We start from the raw sequence: 15968 nt of genomic DNA, 5'->3' as shown, positions 1-15968 counted from the left end.
ACTATAAACTCAAATGGGTTTTTTGTTCAGTCAATTTTGGCCGATCCATATATTCATCGTAGAGAAATGTGAGTTATATCATTAAAAAGCTCGTCCAGCCTAAAATTTGAAATTAAAAACATTTTTTTGAATTTCGTATTTTTTGAGGAGTTATCGAGGATTGAAGTTTTTTGTGAACACGTCAAAATTGATATAACTTTTTTCACTTTTAGTGTAATTTTTCTGCAAATTATTATCTTTTCTTTAGAAAAATTTTTATTCAGAATTACATTTCACACCACAAAAGGAATCAATTTCGTATTCCTAAGACACAAAAAGGTGATAAAAAGACTAGTTCTGGTCTCATAGGGAAGTTTACTAAATTAGAATTCTATTTGAGAGTTGTTTTCTTATAAATTTTCATATGTTTAGATGACCTAGAGACTGGTCACTTTTCAAATCGATATTTGGCTAATCATACACCTGATTTACAGTACAATGACGTCTAATGAACAAAAAACACGTTTTCAAGGAATCGCATATGTTTTTTATGGCTTCGACTCCTAGTTTTTGTAATTTTTAAAGAAATTTTGATCTTATTTCTGATGTTTTACTGATATTTTGGAGCCCTATGGCATAGAGTTGTTGACTAAAAGTGCGATGGGTTTCGTAAAGAGCATTAGTGAAGCTATTCAGTGCTTTGATTAGACAGCTAATGACTGCTAAGACTTTCCATATAATTTTTCGATATTTTTTTAAACATTAACCAATAATAAACTTATTTTTGTAAACTGTAAGTCAGTCTCAGTACTGAGAGGATCCCCTTCCTTTCTACTGCAACCAAAACTGATCTGTTTAGCGGTTTTATCTTCTAACTATTTATTTTATGACTTCGATGCCACAAGATTTCAAAATTAATTTTAATATTTTTGGATATTTCTGAATTTTTGATTCCTTTCGAATTTTTTTCACATTTTTCTAATTTGGATAGCTCCCGTTGGTTTAAGAAGGACGTTCAATGGATCATATATAAAGTTTTTCAGAGAAAAACTTGTGGTTTATTGTGACTTAGAGTGATATCTTATTGATTACCCATGCATGACAAACATTTTTGTGTTTCTATCGAGTCATGATTGAGCGTATTTATTGACTTCTGTTAAAAGTTTTTGAACTTATTGTCTGTTAAGAACTTAAAATTAATTTTTCAAAAAAATTTTTGAACATTAACCATTTTTAAACTTATTTTCATGATTTGTAAGAAATTCTCAGTAATGACTTGAACCCTTTCCTTTTTTCTACAGCAATCTAAATTATTTTGGTTACCGTTTTTTTTCTAAATCCTGGTTTTATGGCTTCGATTCCACAAGATTTCAAAAAAAATTTTTTTGGATGTTTTTGTATTTTTGGTTCCTGTTGAAATCTTATCACATTGTCCTAATATTTAAAGCTCCCGTTGGTTCTGAGAAGACGTTAAATGGATCATAGATAAATTTTTCAGATGAAAAGATATGGTTTAAATGGCTGCGACACTCTCTTCTCGTACTTTTCTGAAGTATTAATGGTTTCTGCCTTTGTTTTTGTTCCATAGTCACAGGACCTATTGTGACATCTTATTGATTACCCATACATGACACACATGCTTTTCTTCTATCGAGTCATGACTGATTGTGTTTGTTGACTTCTGTTGAAAGCTATTGGATTTAATGGCTGTTAGGACTTGAAAAAAATAATCGCAAAAATTTCATGAACACAATGGTAAACTTATTTTCGTGAACTTTACGAACGCCTCATTAATTACGGAAACTCCTTTCTTCTTAGTTCAACAAAAATAATCTAGTTTGCGGCTTTATCTTCTAAATATTGGTTTGATAAAATCGATACGCGAATTTTCATAATTCTTTTGGACATTTGGAAAATTTTGGATTAGCTTCTTCTGAAACTAGTTTTAGGTCCAATTGGCTTAGAAAGGATGTTCAATGGACCAGAGATAAAGTTTTCAAAGAAAAGTTTATGGTTTAAATGGCTTCGACACTTTCTTCTCGCTCTTTTCAACTGAATTTTTGGTTTTTGCCTGTATTTGTTGTTGTATTCTTAGTCATTGACTTATTGTAATGACTTATCGTATCGATGACTTGTCAACATTCTTATCGTCCCATCGAGGCATAACTCATATGCTCCCATCGAGCGCTTTCATTTTCTTTCGCTGAAAGCAACTGAGTTCAATAGCGTTGATACTACCGGTTTTCTCAGAAATTTCGTGGTTTTTATGTATTTGTTCATATTTATTGGTATTTTGAGGTCATATCAAAAAAAAGAGTCTCATGTTCTTAAAAAACAAATGGATGACAGAAAAGTTTGTATCGAAAAGTTATTTTTTAATGGCTTCGACACTTTTCTCGCTCAATTTTTGTTTTGAATTTGCGGTTTTTGCCTATTTTTTAAAAATCTTTAGAGGGCGTAAAATGCTGACTGGTCTCAAAAGCTTGTAATCGAGTATTCAGGGACTGATGTTACCCGAGGCAGTCATTTTTTAGCAAATAGTCTCAAAGTTTATGATAATATACATTTTCAATAATTTTTTAAACTTTTCAATTTTTGTTGTTTTTTTTCTTCAACTTGTAGCTTATTCTCATCATTGAGAGATTCCATTCAATTTTTTGTATTCAAAAAAATTAAACGTCCCGTGATATCATGTCGTAATTGATGTTTTGTTTGTGGTCAATATGCGTTTTAATAAAAGTTTTAGTGGTGTACTTGTGTTTCTTTTTCGCTTCTTTTAGCACATTCGCGTAATAACAGATCCCTCTGATTTTCAAATGTGGTCCGAAAGCACTTATTTTTGCTTTCATCATAAGTTTAGTCGCATTAGTTTGGATGAAAATGGAATGAAGAATACACAGTATTCAGATATTAGCTAATGATTTTTCAGGCTTCAATAATTTGTGTTTTCGCAAATTGTTTAATTTTTTGAGTTTCTTTTTTGCTTCTCTAGTCTGTTCCTATGGTTTAAACCAGCCAACGACAGGTCCTATTGGTTTCATAAAAATTGTTTAGTAATATTATTAAGATTTTTATTGTCAAAAGTTAATGATTTTTAAGACTTTAAGAATTATTTGGCTTAAAAAAAGCTAATTGATTTTACAATTTTGCCCTACTATTTCCTTTTGTCGACTTTGCTACCTAGTCTCATTAATGAAAATTGCCATCTGCTGTATAGTATGGACAGAGTAAATTTGTGCAGTTAGGGTTTTATACGATTGCTTTTTGGCGTTGTTACTAGGTGCGTTCAAATTAAGATACTTAGTTTTGCCGTGAAATTTTTGTTTTTGCTTTTTTTGTTGTTTGTTTTTTTCGTAGGTTTTTCAATGAAAGATCTCGTCAGCCCTGTAATGAGGCATGGCATTATGTAATTCAATAATTAGTTAGGTTTTTGAACGTTTTTTAAAACTCAAACATCTATTTTTATTATGTCTTCATTTGGTTGACAATTAAATCAAAAGTGTAGATGAGCTCGGGTCGGAACATCATGTGGAAACGCACATTAGCGAGCATCCTTGTTTAATTTTTTCAACACAGTTATCTTTCGATGAGCTATCGAGTATAAAATTTTCTTACAGTTGAGCTTACTTAACATAAACTTGATTGCTTGTATAGACTCAACCTTTTCTTCTTATTTTTGAAAATTTTGCTTTTGTTTTACGAATTTAATTATCAACACATCTGTGATCTTTCTTTTGACTGCTGAGAGGTGCTCCACAATTTGAAAAGATTGGAATTTTTCGACACTATTTCAAACGTGCTCTGAGGTTTTCGAACTAAAGTACGCAGCTTTCCTCTAATTATTCTTTTTGTTTTCCAAAAAATATCTCTAATTTTAAGTCAATGTTTAGTTTTAAAAACAAATCTTTAAATTGTTTTTATTGTATTACCCGACGACTAAAAAAAAGATTCAAACGTTGCTTTTTTTGCTGCTGCTGGTACCTTGGTTTCTGAAATTTTTGAACCAAATCTTTTCAGTTTGACCGATTTCGAAAATCAAGATGTCATTTAAAAATCATAATGTTTTCAAAAAACGTTTCTTAAACATTAATTCAATGATCATTTCACTGTTCACAAGTGCAGATTATAAAACTGATAAGCAGACTGACAAGCAAAAATGTAGAGATTCGTCAAAGTTTGTCAACTTTTAGAAAGTTTTTGCTTTTTTAAATGATTTTCAAAATTGAAATTTTCAGTTGCCTAAAAATCTTCCCTGTTATACATAAAGTTTTGTTGACATCACTTTTTAAAAGATTACTTTGGGTTTTTATTTTATTCATTACACTGCTATCAGTGCACCAAAACACTTTTTTGTCTTTCCATAAAAAGAAATGCTTTGAAATTTGTAAAGACTTTTGTGCTGATTATTGTCTTTTGTTCATGCAGAAGTTCTTATGGAGACTAATGCTTGTCTTTTGAAAAAAAATCTTTTTATAACATGCCATCGTGAAGACGGCCTAAAAATGAAAAAAAGATTAAGAAAAACATGAACTTTAAAAAATAAAATTATGAAAAATTTTGTCACCTCAACTGAAAAAAAGCACAATTATTGTTGTAAAGTTAAAGATTAAACAACTGCCGAATTGCTGGCCCGAACGTATTACTCAAGTAGCTTCTTAAAGAGAAAATTTGAAAAAAGTTAAGGGCAATTTTCAGATTGCGTTATCAATTTGTTCTAATTAGTATTATATTCTCCAGACTTTTTCATCCATGAATTATCCCGAGACATAAATTTTGTGTAGAACTTTCTATCTTAGAAAAATATATCCTGAAAGCGATTGATATTAGCCGCAAGGCTGGTTTCAGTTTGTACGCATGCCACTAACCTCACGTATATTGTGGCGTGTTAACGAAGTGCGAACAAATTAAGAACTAATTTGGTCTGTACAAGCAAACAAATCTCAAGGCGCAGATGATGTCACACATACTTTTCATTGAATTGTTGCTCGTAGATGCTTGAGATGGTTGCTTTAGGTCTCTTGAATTTGTGTAGGGTTTTTTGGAGGGCTTTGATGGGGTTGTTCGCCAGGTAGACATCTTTAACCAAGAAATCATTGTTTTGCTTTCCTCTATTCTAGCTATTTTCTTGTAAACAGTATACTTCCGTTCCGATGTTTTTGCTTTCTGATTGCCTATTTCTCTATACTCGGTGCGGTGCGACCCAAAATCCATGGTTTGGGAAACGGTTGAGACGCACAATGGTCGCACTACGGTCTGATCAGAGGGCAAAGTCGCACTATAGTCTGATCATAGGTCTCACGAAAGTTTGGACAATGGTCGCACTACGGTCTGATCCGAGGGCAAAGTCTCCCTATAGTCTGATCATAGGTCGCACGAAAGTCTGGACAATGGTCGCAATACGATCTGATCAGAGGGCAAAGTCTCCCTATAGTCTGCTCATAGGTCGCACGAAAGTTTGGACAATGGTCGCAAAACGGTCTGATCAGAGGGCAAGTCTCCCTATAGTCTGACCATAGGTCGCACGAAAGTTTGGACAATGGTCGCACTACGGTCTGATAAGCAAAATCTGACCACGGAGCCTTAACTGATCATATTTATTTGACTGCTTTTTATCACTGCTTTTGGTGACTCAAAAGAAAAGTTGCAGGCACTTCAAAATGACTTTTTGTCTCGATTTTTATCAATTAGTTTTGCCTAACTTTAACAAGACGTATTAAGTTATTCAATTTTAAGCTGAGTAGTATATAGGTTTGAATTGAATAATTTAAAGAAATAACACGGATTATATAACATGTATTCATGTATGGTCTGATCATAGGACAAAGTTTGGAGTATGGTCTGATCAGAGTCATCTAGGGTCGCCCACCTAAACCTGGGAAGCGCTCACTGATTTTGACAGTTTCTTCAATCTCAAATTTTGTAAACCGTCGGGACGTTCCGCTTTTGTTATTTCTAAATCTGCAAGGTTTCGTTTGATGTTTTTCGTTTTTGATGAGGTTAGAGGTCCCTGGACACATCCGTTGGGCCACCGAGAGAGGATGCTTGGTTTTCCTCGCCAAGTGACCCTCAAAAAATTTGTACAGCTAGCTGTACCACAGTCGATCTAATTTATCTATATTGTTGTACTTGTTTATCTATATTGTTGCAAAAAAAGTTTATTCTGCTGTCTTTAAAGATAAACACACGGTGCTTTTGTGTATGAGAACACTGTGAAACTCAGATCGTTTTTTATTCGCTGAGTGCTTTTTCAGTCCTAACCAGTTACGATCTTTTGTTTTGATTTGAGACGGCGAGGAGTCTGAGCTAAAAAGTGATTTATCCGGTTGTCTATGGTAACTTTTGTGGTGGCGTCAAATTTGTTTGGCAAGATGATACCTAATTGTTTTTCTTTCGTTGATAAGAGTTGTGGGTAATCATATTCGACAAACTTTTCCGGGACAAGCGCTTCCTCTATGTTTCTGGAGTTCATCTTGTTTCAGTCTGTTGTATCAAAGTTTCTATCTAAGTGATGTAGACAAAGTCTATACCAGGTCGTTTGCTTTTTTCAGAGAGATGCTCAGCCAATTGAAACATAGTTTCTTTCTGTGTCCAAATGATAGGGGCTCCTCCTGGGGCACTGTAGATACAGTATACCATGCATCGCAGCTCGTTGAATACGATTTTCACTGCCACATTTTTCTTTAAAACGTTAGAATGCTCGGAAACTTCCTATTTCTTTGATTGGTCAATTGATCGATCACGTTTATATTTTACAAAAAATCAATGGCTTGGGTTGATAACATATACAAACATCTTCGCCCAGCACAAAATATACACGGATTTCCTTTAAATTTGAAAGTCTGAATAGTTCAATGCGCTGATTCAGAAACAGTAGAACAGTGGGGCGAATTGTTTTAGTTGACGCACGGGAAAATGATCATTAAAAGCAATCTTATAAATAGTTCTCCTGATTAGACTCACTGTGCGGACCCCAAAAGAGACCTAATGGTTCATTCAAATCCCTTTTTTACTCAAACACTTGAGGTACAGATCACGAGCGACAAGTAAATTACTTAAATACCAATTTGATTGAATTAAGTCAACAGTTTTATTTGAAAAATTAAAACTGGTTGTTGCTCATATTTGGCTGCTTGTTGTGGAAGTTAAACTTAGGTGACGTTGAAATATTTTCAAGCTGTTTTTTTTCCTAAAGTTATTGTTAGACTATGTATATAACTTGAATTGGTTCTATTTGATTACGACACAGTAAATTATTTCTTTTTGTTGCAATCCCTTGTGATGCGTACTTTAGTTATTTTTCATCCGCGAAACTAGTTGATTGCATGCGTTCAATTCAAGAATTTGTCCAAAAAGTTATGGCTTTCGTTTGACTATGAACAGCTGAATAACTTGTTAAGAGTAGATATCTTTTGAAATATATGCAACTTTTGTAAGCAGTATTCTATTCTCTTTTTGTTTTATGTTTCAATATTTCTCAAATTACTATAATTGTTCCCACCCACTTGTGGGGGAGGAACTATGTACTCAAATGGTTTTTTGTCCTGTCAATTTTGGACAATCGATATATTAATCGTTGAGAGTCGAGAATGGTATCATTTGAAAGCCCGACCAGAGTATAGCATAAAACTAAAAAGATTTTTCTGATTTTCGGTTTTTTGCGAGAAGTTATTGACGTTTAAAGTTTTGTGAATAGTATACGCAAATCCGCTTTTTTATTCACATTTTCCGTATTTTTGTCCAAATTTTTGTCAATTTTGCTAAAAAGTTGTTAACATAATAACAGTAATATTATTGGTTTTAATTTTCAGGATAGCGGAGGCTTGCCGTTTGTTTTTATCCAAACTTTGGTTAATACTTTTGCCAAATTTTTCGAGTTTCAAATTTTTGGAATCAAAAGTTGCTCCAAACACGCATTTTAACTATACCTGAAAAGGCTACCTATTGTCTGCTCTCACAATCTCTGCAAACTCCAACAAAGGCTATCTGTACTTTCCTTTCCTATAATAGTCTTCTAGAATTAGAATGTTGCCAATTTTTTGAAAAATCATCAATAAAAGAAAAATCATCAATTATTTTGGGGCGCGGTCATTATCAAAATAATTTTATTTTTTATTTGTATTTTTATATGTTGAATTTTAACAAGAATGAGTTTGAATAAAGGCTCAATTACTGACATAACATATTTACAACAAAATAAAGGCAAATGAAATTTTATTATGTCTTCAAACAAAAGCACATAGTCTTTACTGCTTTAACAATGAGTTTTTGTAAACTTTATTGATTTCTTTCGATTAGCCTCTATTTGTCATTTCGTTTGCAGCCTCATGATTTCGTCCTATGAATCAGTAATGCAACTTGACTCCCTAAGAAAAATATGTGAACCTATACAAAGCATTCACTTGTGATCTAATGGCTCTTATGTCTTCAAATATATTTGTTTTACGACAAAGTCAATGAAGTTTTGAAGTTTTTCACTTTTTATATTTTAATTCTGTCCGTATGTAGTTTATAGTCTCAATATATACAGATCGAAAACTTTTACAAATGATAGGGAAAATAGTTCTAATGGTGGTTTTATATATTATTAATGATTTTTTGGTTTGCTAACTGCGAAATTTCTTAGGAGTTTTTTGATTTTTTGCTTACTTGACTGTATTTGACGTTGTTATTCATTCCCCTTAGAAACAGCTTCAATGGGCATTGAAAGAGTGCGCAAAAAACATATTTAAAGATTTCGATGAATAGCCAAAGTTTTAAAGCCCGCGATACAATTCCAACAGAAACTTTTGATATTTTTTCTTTTTTTGCTACTAATAGCTGTTCTTCTGGTTATCGTACGACATATTCTCGTCAATCAAAACCTTAATAACTTCTAGGGATGTTTAAATGAATCTACTAAATTATTTCAGTTCTTAGCTAATGATTTTAAAGAATTTTCCACTTTTTTTTAGAAAAAAGGTAATTGTTTTTTCCCTCTTTTTCCATGGTCGTCAACAAGGCATTTAGTCTCATTTTAGCACGGCTCATAAAATTTCAGTAAATCTAAACAACATCAAGCAATATTTTTGCCTTTGTTTGTGCTTTGACTGATGGCTATAGCGCTTAGAAATGTGTTCTCATAAGCATTTAGTGAATTTTTCAGACAGGTCAATATTTGTGGTTTTCTTGGTTGTCGTTTTCACAAAAACCCTTTACAAAACAAAATTCTAGTTAACATCAAAGGAGACCCGAGCAAAAATTTGAAACGTTCTTAGTCAATTTAAAATTTATAATGGTTTTCAGGGTCTCAGGATTTTAATGACTGCAACACTGTGGTTTTGACAAATTTTGGGTTCTCTCCGTATTTCCTGTTTTTTTTGTCGTTTTATGATTGGGTTTCACTAAACTGGTGACCCAAGTAGTTGCAAGTTTATTGGTTTTTTGTTTTAAGTTGAAAGTTAATGGTTTTTTTGGATTTCTGAAAAAAAAATTGTTTTAAAAAAATCACTGCATTTTTGAGCTTAATGACTTTTGATTTATCTCTGTCAATTGTGTAGCTTTGTCTCGGTAACGGCAGGTCATATTATTAGTGAACCAATATTCAATTTCTGTTATGATTGTTTTTTCATCTGTTGGTTTCTTGGGTTTCTTGACCTTGTTAGTACCCATTTTCATGAGGGGTGTGATTTTTGAATAATTACCCATTTCTATTATTTTTGTTTCCTTGCGAAGATACCACACAAATTGGATTGCCACTTTGGCTTTTTAAATAAAACAAGATTGTTAATGGTCTCTCGGATTAGCCTGCGGGTTTTGCAATTACGGCTTCGTTTTCTTGTTAGATTTATTTAATTTGTTTTTCGTTTTTGTCGATTTCTTTAAAGTTGTCTGACATATTACGGATAATGACAGATCTGAATTGCTTCCATTGAGGTATAAATTAACCTTCTTCTTGAGCTGAGTTCAAAATTATTGGTTTCTTATTTTTGAAAATGGTTCTTTTGATGGGTCTCATATCCTATCTATTGATTATATCATTAAATACAAGTTAATTTGTTCAGTTAAGGCTTTATCTGCTTCCCTTTTCATTTCGTTATTAGGTGTTTTTTTAAATAGACATCGAGTTTTGGTCGTAATTTATGTTCGTTATTATTTGATATTTGTTTGTCTTGTCGAGTGCTCTAATTAAGGGCAAGTCTGATCGGCCCTTTTTTCATCGGCCCAGCTTTACTGTTTTCACTTAGATTTTTGTTGAACCACATGCGAACTCTATCTCTTCCTCATTTGGTAGACAATTAAATCAAAACGCGGATGAGCGGTGTCGGAACACTATGTGCGAACGCACATTAAAGAGCTTCCTTGTTCCATTAAGATTTCTTCTCCTATGCTATACAATTTTTCAGTTTTCGGTTTGAATTGCTTGCTCTATATCTAGCAGATTTATCTCTCAGGAGTTTTTCAGTTAAGTTTTTAGAAAATGGAGCGGCTCAAATTGAAGAGACAACCTGTAGGAATTTAACTGCTGATGAAATGACGACACATGAATTTAATTATTTCATTTATGTTATTGCCTGCTTAAAATTGCTGGTTTTAGAGAGAGAGAGAGAGAGAGAGAGAGAGAGAGAGAGTTAATTTATCCCGGCCCATAAATCAAATGTACAAAGAAGGATAATCAAAACACGACATAGATCACAATCAAACATCGAAAAATAAAAGCATTTGATATATCCAACAAACAAATTGAAAATTTATTCAAGATTATTTTAGGCTGGGAAAGGACGCGCAACGAGGTCCTTAGACCTTCTTTCCAGCGTGCCCTGTTTTATTAACTAGTACAATATTTAATGCGCATTTTTTTGCTGGTTCCTGGACGACTGCAATTAAAAACGAGAAAATTTATCCAGAATTATCCAGAATTAAATTAAAACGGAATAAAATATTAAAAAGCTCATCTCTTTATTAACAGTTTTATATTGAACTATTAATAAAGGATAGTGCTCATCTAAGAAACGTTTTAATGACAACAAGGAAATGACACTAAAATGCATTAGTAAAAAGTGAAAATTTTATCAAATCAAAAACGCAACTTCAAATACAGTTAGATAATGTCAACGTAAAGACTAATGACTTGGTAATAAAATTTTGACTGAAGATCAAATCTTTCATTTTCTTGTCTTACAAAAATCTAAGTGACAATTAAAAGTGCTTCCATGGTAGACAGGAAGTTTGTCTCAATGCAAATTTTTATCAATGCCTTTCATGTTTTATCAATTTTTCGCTAAACAGAAAAGATGAAAGGTCCACTTGAAGAAAAAATTGCTAGTTTCTCTTTCATGATAAAATAAGTTGAGCTTTTTCGCAAAATAATAGTGTGCTTTGTCGTCTTTTTGCACTGAAAACCAGATTGATATTTTTTTCAGGGATATATAAGTATTTTTCACAACGATTTCAACATTTTTTTCATTAATCACATTTTGGATGTACTCATATTGGCCCTGCAATAAGAGTATCTCAAAAATGTGTTCAGAGAAAAATGTGAAAACCGTTCCCAAAACATCGTGTATTTCCTTGAAAAAATTTATGCAACTGGTTATTTTCTTTTTATGTGTTCTGTACAAAAAGCATTGAAAAATTTAGTAAAAAAACTTTCCGATCAAATTCCGAGTTCTTTGTTTCAATTCGATTTCAAAAACTGCGAAAAAGCAAGCTAAATAATAGAGCCTTCTCGGGCATCACACTGAGATCGCAAACTTCTTTCTTCTCAAGTTGGTTTTCAACTTAGTAAGCTGAAAACAACAGCATATTTGTGGAGTTCGTAAAGTAATCATCCAAATGAGTGTATTTGAATTTCTTTTCACTTAACTTTTTCAATAATCATATCTTAAGTTTTCAATAATCACATTGCTAGAACAAGCGGCAAAAAGAGCAAACAGGTAATGCAAGAGTGATATTTCGGGGCTGTTTCCTAATCCGTGAATAAAAACTCATACCCCTGTTATGGCTCTTTAAGCTAAGGCTTCTGATAAAATTTTGAAACCCAGGGATCGTGAAGACTAATTAACCTAAAAAAAAAATAACGTACATTTTTGATTTGAACTTCCAAACAAACCATTAAAGATGATGTCTAATCTTTAAGTCTTTTTAATTCTCATTATCTCCTTTGCCAAGATCTTCGACTTTAAATTATTTCAGTTTTTCATTACTGAGACATGTTCTAAAGATGTAAATATAAAAAGATATAAAAAAGTGTCACAGAAAATTTCCAAGATAGCAATAGTTTTTAGCTTATTTAATTGGTCTGCTACAATTTATGATCTTTATACGCGAGTCGAAGTTTCCATTTTGTTTTCTGGCATCTAAATCAACTCGGGTACAGATATACGCGAATACGGTTGAGAGAGTTGTTTTCCAATTTCTCTATGTAACTCATTATCTTTTAACCACATTTAGCAACAGTTTCTCAGTTTTCAAACATATGAATTGTCTCAATTCAAAACATGCTCTGCGTTAACTATGTTTTTACTCAACCAAAAATAGTTTAATATAGTAAATTAAACTTCTGATAAGGAATATTTCTGATCTAAATGATTTTGAAGGACAACTTGAAGATAAATTCGAATTGCCTTAGTAATCGAAAACTAAAAACTTCACAAATTTAAAAGACAACTTCAAATAAAGATGAATTATGTCAGGGTTTACACTAATGACGTTGTAATTCACTATCCCTAAAAAAATTTGACTGAAGGTCAATTGTTCTTCAATTTTTGTCTTACAAAAATCTAACTGACGGTTAAAGATGCTCCCTTGGTTGACCAATTTGTTTGTATGGAAGCAAATTTTTCTCCTTGTCATCAATGTTTCATAAATTTTTCCTCAACTAAATGAATCAAAGTTAGAGTTGACGAAAAACAAAGAAGTTGTCTTTTCATGATGAAGCGATTTTAGCTACTTCGTTTGAGCTATTTCACAAAAGCAAAGGCCGATATTTTTTTTTAAAAAAAACTGGGTACTGAAGGTTTTGAAAACAATATTTAAGCTGTTCGTTTTTAATTTTTATCCTCTTTGTTTTTTGAAAGAAAAAAGGATTTCGAAGTATAGCAATAGTTTTCAGAACAGATTCCAAAAAAGGAAAATCGACCTATATGATCAAAGCTTTACGAGCTTGCAAGTGATATAACAAACAGCTTTCCTCTCAATTGTTTTTTTTTCAAACTAAGCGACCAAAAACAACAGTATTTTTGTGGAGTTCCTAGTACAACCGTCCAAATGAGTGGATCTAAAGCTCACTTTACTCCTTTCACTTATTAAACTTCAGCTTGGTGGGAAGAGCGAAAAGAAGAAACAAGAATTGCATTTCGTGGGCCTTTTATCCATGAAAATATCCCATATCCTCTGAAAATCCTCTGAAAAATATTTTGAAAATTTCAACGATACCCCAGAGATTGTAAGAAGTAATTCATTTTGGAAAAATCCAAAAAAACTAGAACCTCCGAAACAAAAACCAACAACTTGAAATAACTTTCAACTTTAAGGTACCTTTACGTCCGCTAACATGCTTCAATTGAAAAAATTGAAATCTGAGTCGCCCCCACCCCCGTTTATGAACGGCGTCATACGTTATGCACCTAACAGATACCACATACGCCAAGTAACATGGCACACCTGCCATTACACAGCAAACTATCATTTACAAATAAGTATCTCTGTGCGTTGGGGTTGAAAATAAAACGGAACCATTACGCTGGAGGCGAGGGGTAAAACAGAAAAGATCCAAAACTTGTTGTTGAACCTAATTTATAAGAATTTGCTAGGAATTTCATTATGTTCAAAAATAGACAAAATAGAACACAAAGGTCAGAAAAGTTTTTGAACATAAAAAGATATTCGGTTTTGATTGAAAGATTATCTAGCTAACAAGTGGTTAGGTAATCTATTTGAAATTAATGGGTATATAAATCAATTTACACACGCCTTCTAAAGCTTGGCCCTAATTGCCAAAATATTGACGTAATTAATGTTGGTTTTAATAGACCTTTTCATTACGTTTTCTTTTCATTAATTAATTCATTATTCGTTCACACCTTTGCACAGAAGGTGGCCAAAGTTCATTTTATTATCACGCGACTCTAGTCTCTCTGAATGTCATTAATTTGATCAAAACTCATTAGGACTTAAGTACGTAAGTGTCTAGCTGTGATTTCTATCTAATTATCGCGAATTGACCATAATTTTCAATAGTTTACACGAGTCAACAGTAAATGTTAGCTTGCGAATGGCAAAAATTTTGATATATTTTAAGAGATTTTTCAAGCTTTGTCAATCAACATATGTTTTACTGGAGATAAAAAGTTTACGTCAAAGAAATTTTGAGTTTCTATTTTAGTTGAATAGAAGCTTGGCTTCAATATTTTTTTGCTCCACCATGTTTGAAAAATACCGATATGAATACCGACATTTTGAAAAAAAATGAATAAGATGCATGCATGCTAATTTGAATTTGTTTCACCCAACCCGCCGTCAGAAACAAGGGCAAATACAAATCAAGTTAATTCTGCTGCCCAAAAATAATTATTGTTTCCAATAGTTTTTGGGTTTCTTTAGTACTCTCCAAGAATGTCCAAGAATGACTAGCGTATTCCCAGTTTCAATTGGATCTGCGAATTTGCCAACCGATTCCCAAGAACAGCTTCTAATGAAAACAAGACAAATGACAAAATGTGTAACCGAACTGTAGCTACCAAACTGAAAATAATGATTACCTTTATCAGATCAACATTCAATAAAAATGATATAAACAGAACTCGTGCAGCAAGGAAACTAATGTCAATTAAATAAAATTAATATAGAATTAATATAAAATAAATGGGCAGATTTATAACAGAAAGGAGATATCAATTTCAACAATAAATATAAAAACCTATTATCATAACTACTGACAATAGTTAAATGAATTATTTTGTTTCCGTCTATAAGGCAAATGGAATGGTTTATATGAAATTTTCATGACTGTCAGCTTAAGCCTGCCGCAACGTATACTAAGGATAGGTAGTTGGTGATGGAGTGCTGAGGATCTGCTGCTGATAAAGAGTTTTTGGTGCACTAGACAGTCCCAATTTCCAAAGAGTGTTATGTTGAAAGTTGTTCTGCTGAAGTTAGTGTAAAAACACCACCAATTTTTATTTTTTGTAGATTATACTGAGAGCAAGAATAATGTGAGTGCAGATGTAACTAACTCAAAAGATGACATATTTTAACACAAGAAACAGTTGGGCGATTCGGGGGAGCGTTTGTTCTTGCGGGAAGTAGAGGAAGTACAAACTAAAAAAAGTTCAGGCAAATTTTTACCTGAACGAGTCCAGGTGTAGTTAACTCAATTTTTTTGTTGCATTCAGCAATGTAGCAGCAAAAGACTTTCACCAAGTAAAGCTAAAAAAAAACAGAAAATTGCAAATTCTATGGGAAACAACAACACATTTATCAAGCAATGTCCAGCCGTTTTTCAAGTTTCTCAAAGTTACAGTTAAGTTTAATATAATTTTTCCCACTCTTCAGGCCACCGTTATTAAAGCTCACACAAGCTCACAAATCCCACCATCCTGGAAACGGTTATGAATGACACATGCATGGTCTTTAGTTAGTTCCCATTTTTTGAATTATGTCAGATTCAGATGCTTCTTTGTTTTAATTCAAAATGATTTTTTTTCCGACATAAGGATTTCTTCAGAAGCTTGTCCATCGGACTAAAGTTTGTTTGTTATATATAAGCAAACGTTTCCGAAATGGACTTCTCTACAAATTCAGGTAAAATTACCTGAACTGTACAAATTACCTGAACTGTTCAGGTATTTTTTCAGTTTAATTTCAGGTAAGTTCAAATAAGAGTTCAGGCCGTGCTACCTGATTTTTTCGGGTATTTTCAGGTGTGTTCAGGTATAGTCCAGGTGAGAGGTGAGACAAACCTACCTGAACTGTTCAGGTGAGTTCAGGTGTCTTTTCAGGTAGATTTACCT

At 32.7% G+C, this 15968-nt stretch overlaps 1 protein-coding gene across 1 annotated transcript in view; it reads right to left on the bottom strand.

Moving 5' to 3' along the window:
• The window catches only part of LOC142353412 (small ribosomal subunit protein eS6-like), a 330099-nt gene that overhangs the window by 154594 nt on the left and 159537 nt on the right, over nt 1-15968 (bottom strand). The window lies entirely within an intron of this gene.

This window comes from Convolutriloba macropyga, chromosome 14 (genome assembly GCF_964194025.1).
Source record: "Convolutriloba macropyga chromosome 14, txConMacr16.3, whole genome shotgun sequence".
In the NCBI taxonomy this organism is placed as follows: Eukaryota; Metazoa; Xenacoelomorpha; order Acoela; family Convolutidae; genus Convolutriloba; species Convolutriloba macropyga.
The sequence above is the reverse complement of the archived record's forward strand: the minus strand, read 5'-3'. Positions and strand labels throughout refer to the sequence as shown.